Consider the following 18,572-nt stretch of genomic DNA (forward strand, 5'->3'; position numbering starts at 1 on the left):
AAAAATAAAAACAAAGAAAAAAAGAAAAACAAACAAACAACAAAACAACCCAAAACAAACAAATTAAAAATACAAAAAGAGAGCCACTGAGTGGGCTCAGCCACTAAAGTACTTGCCATTCAAACCGGGCAATCCTAGGTTGATCCCCAACACTCATGTGAGGGAGGGGGGAGAGAACTAACTTGACAAATCTGGTTTTTGACCTCATACATAAACTGTAGCAGGTGTGTTATTTGTCTTCCATTACACACAAATATACACATAGACGAACATAGATACCCAAACACATGCACACACATATACACACACACACCTACAACATTACAAAATAAACTTTTAAAAATATCTATCCAAAATCCTGAACTGTAGCAAATATTTACTCTGGCTCATGTGTTAATGATAATTTCACAGTGAGGCCAATATGTGCATTTACTTACCCAGCTGGCTCAGAAAACTGTTCTTCCTCCTCTTCTTCCTCTTCTTTCTCCTCCTCCTCACCCTCTTCGTCCCCCTCCTTCCTAAGACTGCTTCTCCAGGGGAATGTTCATGCAGTGCCATTTCCCTCCCCCCTAGTGAACCAGAAGGTTTCTTATCTTTAGAGAATTCAGTGATTTTGAGGTGGCGGTATAACCATCTATAAGATTTGAGGGGCTCCAAAACAGGTGGCCAGTCAACAACCACTATGGAGGTATGAACGGCTAAGAATTTGACTCTGTGCTCAGCCTCGGACCTGTGGCCCCTGTAGGTTAAAGACACAGAGGAATAAAGCATATGTGAAATGGATGAGTGAGGGAGGACAGCTGGAATCTCACCTTTAACCCTAGATGCATCAATGCCCTACACCATCTCCAAGAAACTGTGTGAACCTGTCCTAGACACTGAGCAGATCCAGCGAGTCGGAGCAGTTGTGTGCTCAGCCACTGAACCATGTTAGTGTGTGAGTCGGCTTTTCACTACTGTGTCAAATATCTGAAGACAATCACTTTAATGGAGGAAAAATTCATTCTAGCTCCAGGTGTCTTCGGACGATGCCATTGTTTCTGCCCACAATGAGCTACTTGCTCTACTTATGTCTCACCTCCTAAAATGCCCAACACCTTCCAATATCCCATTAAGTTATGAACCTTTCTGTGAATGTCAAAGCTCCCATTCTCTGATTCTTCAAAGGCAGGGGCTCTGAACACAGCTACCCTGGGGATAAGGTTTGTAGTACATGGGCTCCAGAAATACATTTAGGATTTGGAAGCAGCCAGACATATAAGTCAACAGATCAGCCTTACACGCAAGGTATTCAATGGCTCCTACACCTGCATTGCATTCAGATCATCCGTGGCTGGTCTGCTTCAATTTTGTGCGCTCCTTTCCCAATCACATATATTTTTCTTTTCCTCCAATAAGCTAGAACCAGAGAAGGGAGCTCTGGGCTACATGATGTCGGTTTAACTAAACTGACACCCACGGAGTCGTGGCAAGCAGCCCGTTTAGCTTCAGTTCCTTAGATCCACAATGCAAGTTTTAATCCAAGGTCAACAGATGCCTGACGTCTTTGATTCTGAATTAAAATAGCATGATGTAAAAGCTACTTTTCTGCTTTCCCGGGGACTCAGATCATTCACTGAACTCCATCACCTCTCTGTCTCAGCAGAAAAGCTAAGTGCATGGAGGACTTCATGAAGGGCATCTCCACCTGTTTCTTATATCTGTGCTTCTCAAACAGAACCATTTGGAGGTGATTAATGGCCCTACTCCAGAGTTATGACCTATACGTCTAGGTCTAGACCAAAGAGTGGCAATTTACATTCATAAAAAGACTCAAGCGATACAGACACTGATGCAGGAGCCAGAGCTTAAGAACCACTGGTCCTTAAAAGAAGAACTGTACCAGGCAGAATCACCTATGAAACTTTCTAAAATTCAGGCAATTATGCCCATCCTATCAGTATCTTTACTTGGGATGAAGGACATGTATACTACTTTCTTGTTTCTCTGACAAAGGGTCTGACAAGATAGTAAGGAAGAAAAGGTTCACAGTTTGGGGATAGAATCCATCCTAGCAGGGAAGTTATAGCAGCAGAATGATGCTGATTATATCTTAACTGCAGTCAGGAAGCAGAGAGAGATGAATGTTGGCTCACAGTTACTTTTTTCCTTTTGATTCAGTTCAGCACTCCAGCCCACAAAGGGTTGTGAGCCTCACATTCAGTGTGGGTCTTCCCACCTCACTCAAACTATTCTGAATATACCTTCACAGACATAACCAGAGGTATGTTTTCCAGGTGGTTCTACATCCCATAAAATTGACCGTCAACATGCTTAAGACCATTGCTTGTCAGCCTTGATACCCAAACATTCTTCTCCCAAACTGGCTCCAAAGGCTCAAGAACCACTCAGTGAGGATTTTCACAGCAATAGCCCCGTTTCTCAGTACCGATTTTCTGAATTAGGTATTTACTCAATGCCCTGACAAAAACACTTGGTAATAGCAACATAAGGAAAGAAAGGTTTATTTTGCCTTACAATTTGAGGACACAGCCAATCCATCATGGCAGAGAAGGCATAGGAGCAGGAGCAGGAGCAGGAGGCAGCTGGTCACATGGCATCTTCAGTCAAGAAGCAAAGAGATGAAGGCAGGACTCTACTCTAATTTCCTTCTCACTCACTCATTCAGTCCAGGACCTTAGCTCATAGGAGTCCATCACCTACAGCCTAGGCTCTTTTTGCTTCATTTAATTAAATACTCCCACGGATACATCAAGAGCTGTGTCTTTCATCAAGCTAACAGTGAGGATTAACTATTATAATATGTACTTTAGGTTTGGAAGGTTTTATAAGTGACCATTATATTCATGTCTGTTAAAAAGCTATGGTTTTATATTTTCCACATAGTTGACCTCTAGTATATTAACAGATGTTATCAGGAAAACCATGTGGGATTTCTGTCAACACATATGGTGAGAACTTCAGAAGTGCTTATTTGGAAACAGGCATCTAAGTGAGACATAGCTGTAGCAGATACTACCCAGCAGTTGATAATGTCAGATATTACATATGGTGGACTGGGAAGGAGGTAGCTTTGTTATTGATCCCATTTCTTAGATGAAGAAACAGCTACAGAGAGCTTAAGAACACATCCTAGGTCATATAGCTGATAAGAGAAAGTCAAGGATAAAAGTCTAGGTCCTTGAGCTACAGAGGCTGAGCGCTTGGTCATTGTATTATACTGATCTACCCAGGTCCTTAGGAACAAAAATGCCTTTGAGCATCTGCCTCTGAGACCAAAATGCACCATTTTCCAAAGTGGAATAACTGTGAACCACTTCCCCACATCCTTAATTAGTTTCTGAGGCTTTTAAGAATTAGCATACTGGAAGAAAATTCAACAAACATTGCCATAGTAACTTTAAAAAAAAAATCGATTCTTGGATTCGATGGATGGTCTGGATGGTCTGAGGATCCCTCTTTAGGTATTTAAGCAGACACATACCAATGTTGTAGAAAATATGTGCACCTAGATGTTGGGCTCTAGTGAGCAGAAGTTAACCCATGAGCACAGAAAACACAACCTCATGGATCGAGAGCACAGCCACGCCTCTTGGAGCAACATGTGTTTCTGGAATGGAGAAAAGACTAAGCACTTGCTGCTCTTCTGAGGGAGACAGAGGGCTGTTCCCAATCCCCACACCAGGCAGCTCACAACTGCTTGTAATTCCAGCTCCAAAGAGCTGTCTCTTGTGAGACTATGCCGGGGCCTAGCAAACACAGAAGTGGATGCTCACAGTCAGCTATTGGATGGGTCACACGGCCCCCAATGGAGGAGCTAGAGAAAGTACCCAAGGAGCTAAAGGGAACTGCCACCCTATAGGTGGAACAACAATATGAACTACCCGGAGCTGCATATGTATCAAAAGATGGCCTAGTCAGCCATCACTGGAAAAAGAGGCCCTTTGGACTTGCAAATTTTATATGCCCCAGTACAGGGGAACACCAGGGCCAAAAAGGGGGAGTGGTTGGGTAGGGGATTGGGGGGGTGGGTATGGGGGACCTTTGGGATAGCATTGGAAATGTAAACGAGGAAAATACCTAATTAAAAAAAAAAGAGTCTGATGCTCTCCGATGGCCTCTGTGCAGACCCACACATACATGGCATATAGTCACACAGAAATGTGCACATACATGCAAGTAAAAATTAGAGAGAACTCACGCCATGGCTGAGTCACTTGCTTGTGCCCCACGGATACTACAAGTCACATGATGTATCATGCTCTATTCCTCTGCTTCACTGCTGAGAAGTAGGGCTTCATTCTCACAACCTTGCTACTATTAGCATTAATTAGTACTTTTCAAAAGTCTAAATCAGAGACCGTATACTTCTAATGAACAATCATAGTGGCTGGGTAGGGGATGGAAGTAGGGCTCAAAAATGTTGTAGAAAATTTATCTCAAAAAAGCAAAATAAAATTACAAAGAGTGAGCACTTTCTCTTAGCATACCGAGAATGCATGCATTAAGTTGTCAAATAAAGACCAAATCATGTTTCTTATTTAGGTTTTCAGGGGGGAAAATTACACGACAGCTTAGTAAGACATCTTTCACATTTGATTCTCTGGTAAAGTAGAGAAGGTTATTTTTGTAGAAATAGTCAGGGAGCCTGCTGATTTTCCCAAGGGCTCTTCTTTCTCCTTTGATATTCAAATTCTTGGTTTTTGAAGCGCACTCCAGTGTGGGCCTTCCTCATCCATTTTCCCTTATTTATTGTTAACCATCCCCCACCGGCCTAATCATCATGTACCACTGGTGTGTGATTCCAACAGTTATTTAATGTGACTTTCATGTGCTTACTCCAGGAAACCCGTCCCTTCTCCAGGGTTCATGATATCACCCTGAGATGCCACATTTGTATGGTGCAGTTACAGGAGAGACTGACATGGGACTTAAATCTTGAGGGGAGGTGCTGGGCTTGGGCAAATTGACACTGCTTAGTGACAGAGTTTCCTTGCAAGTTCTAGAATTCTACAAATAAATTCAATTGCTAAAGATTATGTATAATTCCACAGTATGCATATTGGGGAAATGGCATTATTCACGTCTTCTTATTCCCTCCCCTCCACCCCCCCCCCCCGCACTTTATATTTCTTACTGGTTCTACTTTTATGACAGCTTTGTCTTTATTTTATTTTTGTACAACAAACGCATAGCACTTTTTTTTTTGCACGAAACGAAAATGCTAAGTCAATAGTACATGTCCCCCATAATCTCCTCCTTCACCCTCCTTCCTGCTCACCACTGGGGTAGAAAGGTCCTGATTGGCAGCCTTCACTCTGCACTGCCTCTGAACCATGCACACGGATTCATCACCTTTCACATTTTCTGTCTCCAGTGCAGCCTTATCACACCCAGTTTAAGAGTGTGTCTGAACTCTTCGTCCTCCTGCTTCTGTTTCCCAAATATTTACAGGGGCCTTTACATTATTGAAATGCAAGCAAAGTCCAGCTGTCAATGACTGCAACATCCCTATCTGAAGGAAAGGAAATAGAAAAGGATTCTCTTTCATCCTTTGTCCAAAAGGCAAGTGAGAAACATTTTAACAAAGATATGTAATCCTCACAGCTAATTATGATTTTTCTCATTTCAATTTTAATTATTTTTTTAAAACCACACTTTTCTTTCATCCCTATGGCAGTTCCATTGTTATTAAAAGTGCTCCTCTATTGTGCACACCCTCTATTCATATTCATGAGGTCAAGACCATTCAACCACGGTAATTGAGCAGTCTGATTGGCTGAATGTCCCCCAGTGGTTTAGAGAGATACTGATTAACAAAAGGCACCAGAGCCTCAGCCAGGATAAGAAGGGTAATTATGTAGGACCCTAAATGGGGACTCCAATCATTCGACAATACCCATCGGACTTGCGCAGTATTAGTGCATTATCCACCATCTCACTATGATTAAGGAGTATTTAATTATTCCCTTTCTGGGGGATTATCCCCAATAAAATGTGTCTTATCCCTACCAGCTCAGCATAGTCATTTTTCCAGGTTTTTCTAAAAAGAATTTCTGTATCCAAAAGGAAAGAAACAGCATGTCTAAAATGACAGTCATTAACACTGGTCAAATATTGTCAGGAACACCTTGATACATAATAATGGTGGCAGCTTGGATGTAGATTGCTTTATTGCAGGCTTGGTAGAGTAGGACTGTCTTTTGTCTCATTATTCTTTTTATTGGAGGTCTAACTCCCACTCACTTTCATGCATTGGAGTCCCCTAACCTGTGGCATAGCATTTCACTGACTCTAGATTTCCGATTCCTTCTGGATTAAATGAGGGAGGTCTGGGACCTGGCTCATCCCATATGGTCTTCTGGCTTTAGATCTGTGGTTTCATGTGAATGACTGTCTGTTTTACTGCAAGGATAGGACTTTCATTAAGATTCCGCAACAGACATGGTGCTTTTTACAAGAGTCTTTAAAGTGGAGCCCATAAGTTACAAGAAGTATAGATAACTAATTTTCCCTGGTGGGGAATGAACCTACTAGAACTTTGTTCTTATCTTAAAATATGTTTAACAACTCTATTATGTATTTTTGTTTTGTATCTCCTAAATTTTAGGAGCACTTCACAAATGCTAGATACTATTCTTAAGGACTTTAAAGCTATTAATAAGAATGCTACAGCAACTGTGAAGTACCTTTCCAGACACATGTTACTGATATGACTCGGAAATTATGAATGTTTCCTAAGGTTATACAAAGTTAGGAATGTTTAAGCAGAGAGTTGAATAAGCATGAGTTCAGCCTAGGTCAACCTCTTATCTACTGTCTGAGTAACATTAGTGTAAGAAAAACATCAAGGTAATAAATGATCATAATATAGGAAGAATGGCAGACATATTTGAAGGTGATCATCTTGCCTGCCCTTCCTTGACTCATGGTTTTCATAGTTTTATATGACCAGTTCCCTTTGAGTGAAGTCAGGACCTGTGATTTGCCTTTAATGAACTGGACATGGTGAAGGTGATGGAACATGACACATAGAGGTGACATGTGCTAACGGATTCGCTCTAGCAGATTCTGTCTTTGGTGACTTGGAAGAAGCAGGCTGCTATGTAATACATTGGCCATGCAGAAAGTCATGGGGTAGGGAACTATGAGCTATGTAGGAACCAGGGTGCCTTTCACTCAACATTCAATAAAACACTGACATCCATTCAAATCAAATACACAGACACACACATATCTATATCTACATCCACATCCACATCCACATCCACATCCACATCCATCTATCTAGAGAGAAGAGGAGGTTCCCTCTTCCTAGTAGAGGTTCCCTCTTCCCAAACATGACTCTAACCTGTGTCATATCAACACACCAACCTTGAGCTAAGAGGAGGGAGGAGCCCCAGAATTGAAGTTTCTGTCTCCCCTTAGCTGCCTTCTTTCTTGTCTGTTTGCCCTCAGCCAGGCTCTGAAGGCAACAGCCCAGGAGTTTTGGGAAACATTAGTTAAGAGTCAGCTTGGACATCTACTTTGGTCTTGAGAACCAGGTCACCAAGGAGAGACCACAAGAAACCTCTCAGTGAAGGCTACCTTGTATGGAGGACTGTGCACAGCCACAGAGTCCACAAAGGGAGATGCAAAGAGTCAGTAGCATTATCTCTACCACCAAGGCTTGGAGAACAGGGTTTAAGAAAGCAGAAGGAAGAAAGATCCCATTCAGTTCTCAGAATTTGTCTTTTTCCTGAGTGATATTGCCACATCTGTCTACAGGAATTGCTGCCACCTAAAAAGTCCCAATGATGCTGGAATGCTGGCACCTTAGAGAAAGGAAGATTGCTATGCATATTAAAAATGCTTAAAAATCAGAGCAATGGAGTAAGAGGGTATGTGTGTGTGCAGATAAACAGATTAGTTTCCCAAAGAAATCAGCTGTTTAAGGACACAGGTGACAGCTTGGGCAATTGAGCACTTGAGTAGATTTTAAATCAAAATACATATAGAACTTTTGGTGGGGAATTTAAAAAATATTGGTTTTTTTTTTTTTAAATAAAAACACACAAGTAAGTAGTCAAAGAGAATGGTCACAATTTACCTGAAATATGAAGTAGGTGAAACAGCTCAGATCTTAGACCTAGCAAAGTTATTAGAACTCTGAAGGCTAAGACAAGTCTGGTGGTGGTCAGACAGAACCTCCGCAGCATATAAAAATTATCATTACAAAACAGAAGCATGAAACTGATGGGGGATGGAGCTATTGTAATGCTGCCAGAGAAGAAAATTCACTAGGTTCCAAGAACTGGGTTTGTAGTTTTAAAGAGATTGTCACACAGGATCCTAAAAGCACTTCCCTAGGCAGAGTCTTATAAAATCACTAAATCTCAAAGTCAAAGGAATATACTGTCTTCTACTACTTATGCAGATAAATGATTAACTAAGAACTACTTTGGGATGTTCACACTGGACTCTCTCAGGCAGTGGGACAGCCTGAATGTTCTACTGACCAAAAGTGATACACAGAACTCAGTATATGAGTCTCAGCCATCAGTAAGACCCATCCATTCTTACAAAAAGCATTATTGAGGGTTGTCCCCTCAGTGGGCAGGACTGGTCACTGGGAAAAGAGGGTCCAAGCCTTAAGTTATTTAAAATGTCAGTAGAGAGCTGGGGTCTCCAGCTTGGTGTTAGACTGCTTACCTAGTATTCATGAAGCCCTGTGTTTTAGTGTCTAGTACTACAAACGCACATAAAAATGTTTAGGAGAAAGACATCTATTAGAACCAATGGAGTTAGCATGGTATCCCTTTAGTTGTCCTAAAGAAGAGAAAGAAATTGTGCCTTCAGGCAAACACTGCAAACTCACAGAGTCTACATGTTGGTGTGGGAAAAGTTTATGGTATGCTGCTATGACCTAACATTTTGAAGAGGCTAGGATAAAGGTGGCGGGTGGGGGAAATATATATCACACACGAATGGCATGAATAGTTTTCAAATTATGAGTTAAATAGAGTTAATAAAAATTTAAAACAAGAATAGAGCAAGGCTTATTTTACCTCCTACTTATACATGCTGCTGAAAAAAATGTACATTTGTATTCTCATTTTGCGTGAGTTTTAACTTAATTTTACTTGAATTTTTCTTTTTAATTGTAAAAGCTGAGTTCAGTCATTAAAATGGTTGAATCAAAGAATCTCAATAGAGATGACTATTCTTTTTCGCCTGTATACTGTCTACTCACCTTCTCTATTGGACCATTATTGCAGAGTCTTTGGCGTGTATGTTTCCAGCTTTCTCTCTATCCATATAAGCACAGGAAGCAGTGGTAGGAAAGCTCTTAGGAAGATCCTGATATGTTGGGTGCTTCTTCATTATTACGTCATTACTGTGTTGGTATCGTTAGACAGAGCCAAAATACTCTCAGTTGTAAATCATGAACCCATTCTGGAATTCAGACCAGTATCATGGGTGTCTTTCTTGATTTCTCATTCCAAATACCATCTCTTGCCATAGTCAGAGTAACGATTGTCACCAATGAAAATATATGTATTTTTTTGCTTTGTTCTATAATAAACTGCAACCTTTTCCCATTTATCATACTATCACATTATAGCAATGATAGCATCTCAAATACTATCAACCACAGGCCTGCTGCCTTTTGATTCAAGCTCTGAGATAGGTTTTGCCAAGGGTATATATAATTGCATAATTTTGCATGCAAAATTTATTTGAATTAGTCATTCTATCTATGGATTTTTTTTTCATTTTTTAACATGCAGTTAAATTCATTTGTTTATGTATGTCGGAAATTTTCAAATTGGCATCCCCTTGACTTTATTAGTACTTCTGTGAGGGGCCTGAATACAATGATTAAATTACTCATGCTGTAGATTTAGCTCAAAGGATCTGTTTATCCCATCACAAATGAATTGGCTCTCTTTATCTTTTCCTATTTACTATGTTTTTTGAACATGTAAAACATTTGCATATTTCAAAGGCTAAAACCATAAAAATACATACGAGATATCTTAACGCCAATCCTTGTGCCCTTTTTTTCTTGTGACTACCCATCCTCTTAATTTAAACCATTTTCAATTAAAATCTGAGTTGGCTTCTCTGTGTTTCTTTTTGCATATTTAGTTGCCAGGGTGTGTGTGTGTTGCCAGGGTGTGTGTGTGTGTGTGTACATTTTCTATATTTTTAATTTCTTTTTTTAATGTAAACTGCAATGTGTGTTTGTTTTTGTCCTTTATTATATTATTTAATATATTTTAGAAAGTTCTTTTATATTAGTTCATAGTGATTTTCCTCCTTTTCTTTTTAAAAGTCCAAGTACCATATGAAAGCATAGAATATGAGCATATGTTTATCTATATAGATGAGTTTACAATGAGGAAAGAGTAATGTTAAGTGCTCAAATAGAAGAGAAAATTAAGTTCTAGAACTATTAGCAAGTGCAAATCCACTGCAGCTGCCTCTGGAATGTGAGTCCTGGCAGAAGCCACAGGATCTGGGCTGGGGGATGTAGATGTTGCTCTTGGTTTCGCTTTTAATTATTTGCAAAAACAAAAGTTGAGGCAGCAGTTTGAAACTTGAGCATTTACATAAAGCTAAGCTCTCATAGTAACTGCATCCTTCGCGAAGCAATAGACCAGAAAGCTGCTTTCTTCAGGTGTCTACAGCTAGACAACAAACACCTTCAAAAGGCATCAATGTTTTAGGAAGCACTACTAAAGACAGAGACAATCAACCAATGATGTGAAAACAGTATTGGAAGGAGAATTCAGTAGCTTCACACGGACACTGGGAATTTTTTACTTATCTACTTTTCTTCCTAAAATTAAATTTGTGTTTTCATTTTAGCAACTGTGTGCTTCTGCATATGTATGTGTGTATATGTGTACAGATGTGAGTTGGTATGTGTGTGTACATGCATGCATATGTGCATGTGTGTGTGGGCATGCATATGCATGTGTACATGTATGCATTTACATAGGAGCACACGTGCTGTGGTGCCTACGTGCAAGCCACAGAACAACATTCTGGAGTTGGTTCTCAATTTGCAACTTGTTTTGAGTCAGGGTCTCTTGAAGATCTGGGAAGGGAAGGAGGGAGGGCTTAGGAGCAGGAGGGAGAGTAAAGATGAAAAAGAACCACCATTTAGAAGGTAACATTTTCAGTATTCAGTAATGCTTTGTGGGCATGGAAGGAGAAGTGCCGAACTTGTGGAGACGAAGAGATGCTAGAACCAACAAAAAGACCTAACAGCACACTTCACACACACACACACACACACACACACACACACACACACACACACACACACACGTTGAATTCTTCTTGCCTCTGCTAAAAATACTGAAAAATTTTGCTTTTATTTTAAATGTACCATATGCATCCTGCCAGACCCAAAGGATGCCCGAATTTCTTCCCTTTTAGGATAATTTATATTCCTGCAGCAAAATCTGCCCTTTACAATTTCTCTTAATTATTTCAAGACTAGAGCTATGCAAGCTTGAAGGGTTACTCGTGAAGAAGGGTATCTAGCAGTGTGACCCTGGGAAATTGAGTTCTGATTCACTTAGACACCTAGGAATACAGCAAACATATCAGAGTGCTTCCTAGTGTTGTCAAAAACTCTTTTAAAATGACAAACAGCTTCTCAAAGGACCTCTGAGCTCCTTTCCCGAGTGGCAAAGACAATAGCTTCTGGACCCCTTCAATCGGAAGCTGCCTGGCCTTCTGCTCCACGTGGCAGCCAGCTGTGCTTATTCAATTAATTTCTTTACACATAGCAAAATAACTCATCTCCTTGGTGTGCCTTTTGACATTTTAGGGGTTCATCCCATGTTTTAAAGAAGGAAAAAAAATACTCCTGAAGGATTGTTTCATGTGCAGTCAAAACCTGGGAACTGTCTGCATCATAAAAACATTTGGGTAATTTTCTGTTTATCAATGGATCAGTGACCTTTATTACCCTTATAATCCATTCACTTTAATAATCTGTCACTGGTTTCTGCAAGTGTTGCTACGCTGCGGTCTGTGGTGGTTTGAAAGAAAATGTCTTCTCTAGGCTCTCTCAGATGTTTGATTACTTGGTCCCCAGTTGGTGGCTTTGTTTGGGTTGGCTTAGGAGGTGTGGCCTTGCTGGAAGATGTCTGTTACTGGGGGGTGGGGGGTGGTTCTGAGGTTTTAAAGCCTTGTGCCATTCCCAATGTGCTCCTTCTGCTTGGTGATTGTGGTTCATGAAGTGAACCTTTAGTTTCTGCCTCAGCAGCTATCTCTGCTACCTCTGCTCCATAATCCTATGACCCTCTGTAAGTCCAAATAAATTCTTTCTTCTACATGTTGCTTTTGTCATGGTGTTTTATCAAAGCAAAGAAAAGTAATAAACATACCATCTTTTGTGATAAAATTGTGTGTGTGTATATATATATATATATAAAATTACCTCTAGCTCAAACCTCTGCCAGCAGTTTGGCATCTGGATTAAGCACTTTTCTGTTATGATGATAAAAATGGATGATTAAAAGCAACTTACAAAGGGGTTAATTTTTGGCTGAAGTTTCTGGAAGGAGTATCTACAAGGGCAAGGAAGGCATAGCAACAAGTGACGGGAGCAGGAAGCATTGAGATCTCATCTCATCCTCACACAGGAAGCTGAGAGTACCAACTGGAAATAGGGCGAGGCTGTAAACTTTCAAAGCTCACCCCCTAGAAGTTTGAAAAACTCCTCAAACAGAGCCACCATCTGGGGAAGAAGTGTTTAGACACAAGAGCTTGTTGGGGGTCACTTCTCATTCAATCCACAACCGCATCATCCTTAGGATGGGTGTGGTGGGCCACAGTACTCCTGCTGATGAGATACTTGGGTATCACTTCTATTCCATATTCCCTTCTCTTCTTAGTCTACAGCAATCCTGCCACCTTGTGTCCCTCTGGGAGGTACAAGATGCTTACTCACAGCTCAAGGGTTTCATAGTTTTGTCTCCTTTACTTTCCTTCCACTGACGTGTTGATACTCTATGACAAACATCCCAGACACTCACTAATCCCTGGTTCCGTTTTATGCTAGATATAGATTTCCTTACTGACTGAGCAGTGAACAGGAGGAGCACATCAGGCTCTCCAACCCTCTGCTGTCTTATCTCTACGGTCAGGAGGCCACCGGCTAGAGGAGGATGGAACTACTACAGTAGCCAGGCATTATTGCGTGATAGCTACTTCATGGTCCCCACCCAATGCTGGACACCACTATGGGTAAGAAATGGGTGAGAATTATTCTTTGTTGTTTTAACACTCAGAGGATTTGTGGTTCTTAGAGGTCCCGGCAGAACCAAGAATTTCCCCAAAGATCTATCCCATTAAGATATTTGCTCAAATTTTATCTTGTCAAAGCTATCTTTCTTTCATGACTGTCCTATTTGAAGTAACAGTCCTTTCCCTATACCTCTGTGCTCAGCTTGGCTTAATTTTCTGTATTTGATTTACTTTCCTTACTTAGAATGGAAACCTGTGAAGTAAGGGACTTTGATTTGTTCACTAACATATTACCTAATATCAAAATGAGTATCTGGAACATAGTGGTTAGGTGGCACCTATTATTTGGGTAAGTAAATTTTTATCACAGTACATTCAAACAGGATAGATAAGCATGATTTTAAAAGCCAGTTCCCATTGCTTCTTGCAGTAATTATTGCTTCCATATTTTCTAAATTATATTGTGTCCATATATTAACTTGTGTGTAAAAATGTCACTTAAAATAAAAGACATCCTTTCCAAATAAATTATTTATAATTTTTATTCTCTGTCTTAGGTTTTCTATTGCTGCAAAGAAACACCATGACCAAAAAGAAAGCTGGGGAGGAAAGGGTTTATTCAGCTTTCACTTCCAGATCTTGGTCCATCATTGAGGGAAGTCAGGACAGGAACACAAACAGGGCTGGAACCTGAAGGCAGGAGATGATGCAGAGGCCATGGAGGGATGCTGCTTACTAGCTTGCTTCCCATGGCTTGGTCAGCCTGCTTTCTTAAAGAACCCAGGACCACTAGCCTAAGGAGGGCACCACCCACCATGGGCTGAGCCCTTCCCCATTGATCACTAACTAAGAAGGTGGCTTACAGCTGAATCTCATGGAGGCATTTCCTCAAGTGATGTTCCTTCCTCTCTGATGACTCTAGCTTGTGTCAGATTGACACAAAATCAGCAGTACCTTCTCATTGACAGTTTTAATCCTAACATTTAAAGAATACTCACTGTTTGACCACTAAGTAGTATTTATCTTCTAATCATCATGAATTCATCAAGGTTGAAACCTGTTATTTATTCATTTCCATCAATCGTTGTAGCATGCGTACCATGCAATGGTCTAGGGATTTTCCATTAAAAGATTTTTCATTAAGAGAAAATATAGAAGTGAGCACAGTGTTCCAACACTCAGGATGCGAAGGCAGGAGACCATGCATCCCAGGAAGCTCAGAAAACACAAGGAGATCCTGTCTCAAAATTAGATTAATTCTGAGAGGAAGGTAATAAATATGAATAGACAAAAATATCCTAAATGGCACAGCAAACAACAAACAAAAACAACCAGACCAAACAAACAAGTGTAGTCATGTAACAGAAGTGAGGCACGTGGAGGGCACCAGCTGCCCTTTCCTGGGGCCTTTTGAAACTGAGGGGAAGACAATCAGGAAGGAGCTATACGTTGCAGAGAGAATGCTGTGCAAATGGCACTCACAGCTTGCCCCAAGCTTGCCTCATGACCAACAGAGCAGAACTATGGCTATTGAAGAGGGGTGTGGTAATGAAGGGGAGACACAGGGAGAAGTTGAAAGATTATAAAAGGTCAATTCTGTTACTCATAAGCACAGTTTAAAAGCAAACCCCCAATCAAGGCGGTCTTCTCCATTGTAGTTTCTACTGAAATACAGCATTCCACATGATGTACTGACTCCAAGCCTGAGCCCCCAGAACATGTTAGTTCTTTTATTAGGCACCAATAGATGGCTATAAAACGGTTAGCTCTTAAAAAAGACTTTCTATAGCTCGGCACTCTGTCTGACATGACTTTAAATGTTAATGAAATGTTTCAGGCGTCCACTGTTTTTAAGGCTGTTTGGAGTTCAAGGAACTTCTTGAATACCATCTCATTAAAAAACAAAAAACAAAAAAAAAAAACAACCTAACTTTCAGATTAACTTACACAGAGAAAAATATGTCACAGAACACCTGGTATTTGAGTTAAATTCAATCATTATTTTCTTCTGAGGAGGAAGCGGGATTGATCCTGTACTTGAGTAGTTTCTTGAAATACCTCTCTTCCCAAACGAAAATACATCCGTGGAAATAAAATTCTTTAAAGCCTGTAATTCAGAAGTGAACTTTTATGAAACACTTGGCACTGAGGCTATGTGTGTAACTGAAGAACTTGTAACTGGAGATTTGGGTTGGTTAGCGCCTGGTGACCGATCTCATTGTATTTCTTAACATTCTCTGTTTTTTCAACTTGAGACAGATGGAAGGAAGTCACATGTACGTTCTGTTAATTATCTTTGTTTTTATTTTGTGTGTGCTTGCAGGTGCATGTGGAAGCCAGAGGACAAAGTTGGATTGTGTTTCCCAGGTACCATCCACTTAAAAAATTATTATTATTACTATTATTACATCTACTACTACTATTAATAATAATATCATTGCTATTGTTGTGGTAGGACCTCTTATTAGTTTGGAGCTTACCACACTGGCAAAACTGGCTGGCCAGTGAGCAACAAGGATTCACATGCCTCTGCCTCCAGAATTGAGATAATAAGTATAGATCATCACATCTGGTATTAAATCTATCTATCTATCTATCTATCTATCTATCTATCTATCTATCTATCTATCTATCTATCTATGTACCTATCCAGATAAATTTACTTAATAAGTCTCTCTCTATATATATTGATGTTCATGACGTTTTGCCTGAATGTATGTTTGTATACCATGTGTGTACAACGCCCAAAGAAGCTGGAAGGGGGCATTAGATTCCTTGGGACTGGAATTACAGATGGTTGTTAGCTATCATGTGAGTGCTGGGAATAAAACCCAGATCTTCTGGAAGAGCAGCCTGTGTTCCTAACTGCTGAGACATCCTCATCCCTCCCCATCCCCATGCCATTTATTTATTTATTTATTTATTTATTTATTTATTTATTTATTTTAGACACGATTTTATGAACTGAACTTGGGCCCCTGTGCTTTCGATGCAAGCACTTTGGTGACTGAGCTATCTCCCTAGGGCTTTTAAAATTACTTTTTCAGTGAGTTTTGGATTTCCATGGCTGCCAACCTTCTGCAATGACACTAGAGAAACAGCCAAGGCCGGAATTGCTGAAGTCAAAGGGAGGACATTAACAGAGCACAGCAGCTAAAGAGCAGGAAACCTTGCCTACATTAAATATACAATCTTCCTTGTTCTGTGAGACAGTGCGTATGGATTTGCCATATTTTGTTAATTTTTGTTTTTGGGATGGGGTTTTACTCTGTAGCTCCCGCTGGCCTGGAACTTGCTATGTAGACAAGGCTGGACTTGAACTCGTAAGATCTGACAGCTTCTGCCTCCTGAGCACTGGAACTGAAGGCAAGGGACATCAGCCTGCCAAGTTAACTTCTTTCAGTGTTTTTTTTCTATGTCTCTCAGTAGGAAATCGATGTGAGTTACATCAGAACACTGCAACAATGCTTTTGTCAATTTTTAGAACAGTAGCTTGCAACTTCAGACCACTGGATCCTTTCCTGTGGGAGCAATCACCCACAAGTTATAGCCTCCTGGGGACTTAACTGCCATCCCCTTTTCCTCAGTGATTTGCTGAACAAGGACCTTTGTTTCCCCGTGTGGCTTGGTTGGATTTTGCTTCTATGATGAAGGTACTGAAGGCCATGCTTATTGTTCCTTGTCATTGAATGGAGGTAATAATTGCCAAGTGTAGAGCAGGATGCTAAAATTAAGTGAGGGCCTTTTCAATCATGGCCCCATGCACTTCGGTGTGAGGCCCTGCTGGAGAACACGGTGTAAATCAGTTGAAGAACATAGTTCTGCATTTGAGGCATCATGGTTTACAGCTCCCAAATGACCCCCATCTATCTTCCTCCACTGCAGAGGTGTATAATTGAGCTAAAGAGAGACTTGAGTAATGTGACTCAGGGTGGCGGTTCCATCACTGAGACTTAATAGTGGAACTGCTGCGTGCTTTTTTATCCTCTGAAATGTAACGAAATAGTCGAGGAGACCCAATTCTTCAGGGTGACACTTGCTGAGAGTCTATATTTTAAAATAGAAATAGGTTTTGATAAGCAAAAAAACGATAAATCTCTCTCAACAAAAGAGTTCCCTAAATACAATTATACAAGCTGGAACAGCAACCAATATGATACATGCTGTAACCTGCACTATATTTTGTGGAAAATCGTTTTTTAAGCCTTTATGTTTATAGTGCAATGAAGAGATGCCTTCGCAGTCTCCTAAGGGTCCAAGAGTGACAGGCATCCTTCACACTTGGGGCTTCTGGGGGAACTAGAGCCAGGAGACACACAGTGTCTTTTTTTTTTTTTTTCTTGTGGAGAGACTTTGGCTTAGTCAGTGACATTTATGAAACTATTGCTAGTAAAGACTTCAATTTTCCAAGAAGTTGACTTGTAAACACACACACACACACACACACACACACACACACACACACACACACACCATACTTAGCTGCATTTATCAGACTTCTATCATAGATTGATGTATATGGACATTTATGGCAAGTATATAAGACTGAATGAGAGCATAATTGTCTCCTCATGAGATAGCTGGGATTAGAGTATTGACACCATTAAGAGTTAGTCTCTTATCACAGCCACTGAATATTAATAATCAAGGCTACATAAAGGATATCGGGTACTCTGAAGTCATTATCTCATCTCCAAACAAGACCTTAAAACTTTAAAACAAGATGCCCACTGATGGAACTTGAAAATATCATCCTGAGTGAGGTAACTCAGTCACAAAAGAACACACATGGTATGCACTCACTGATAAGTGGATATTAGCCCAAAAATTTGGAATACCCAAGATTCAATTCACAGACCATATGAAGCCCAAGAAGAAGGAAGACAAAAGTGTGGATGCTTCAGTGCATCTTAGAAGGGGGAACAAAATACTCACAGGAGGAAATATGGAGACAAAGGGTGGAGCAGAGACTGAAGGAAAGGCAATCTAGAGACTGCACCACCTGGGGATCCATCCCATATACAGTCACCAAACCCGGATGCTATTGTGGATGCCAGGAAGTGTTTGCTGACAGGAGTCTGATATGGCTGTCTTCTGAGAGGCTCTGCCAGAGCCTGACAAATACAGATGTGCCAGAGCCTGACAAATACAGATGTGGATGCTGGCAGCCAACCATTGGACTGAGCTCTGGGGTCCTTGATGGAGGAGTTGGAGAAGGAACTGAAGGAGGTGAAAGGGTTTGCAGCCCTACAGGGGGAACAACAGTGTCAACTGGTCTGACCCCTCAGAGCTCCCAGGGATTGGACTACAAACCAAAGAGT

The 18,572-nt window shown here is 40.6% G+C and overlaps 1 long non-coding RNA gene across 1 annotated transcript in view; it reads left to right on the plus strand.

Annotated features, from left to right (window-relative positions):
• Positions 1-18,031, plus strand: part of Gm32974 — a 39,322-nt gene extending 21,291 nt beyond the window's left edge. Inside the window, exons 3-5 of the long non-coding RNA XR_373560.3 lie at positions 13,067-13,251; positions 15,575-15,618; positions 16,299-18,031. This is a non-coding gene — a long non-coding RNA (predicted gene, 32974). The remainder of the gene's footprint in view (positions 1-13,066; positions 13,252-15,574; positions 15,619-16,298) is intronic.
• Positions 18,032-18,572: the final 541 nt, after the last annotated feature.

Source organism: Mus musculus, chromosome 1 (genome assembly GCF_000001635.26).
Source record: "Mus musculus strain C57BL/6J chromosome 1, GRCm38.p6 C57BL/6J".
Classification (NCBI taxonomy): domain Eukaryota; kingdom Metazoa; phylum Chordata; class Mammalia; order Rodentia; family Muridae; genus Mus; species Mus musculus.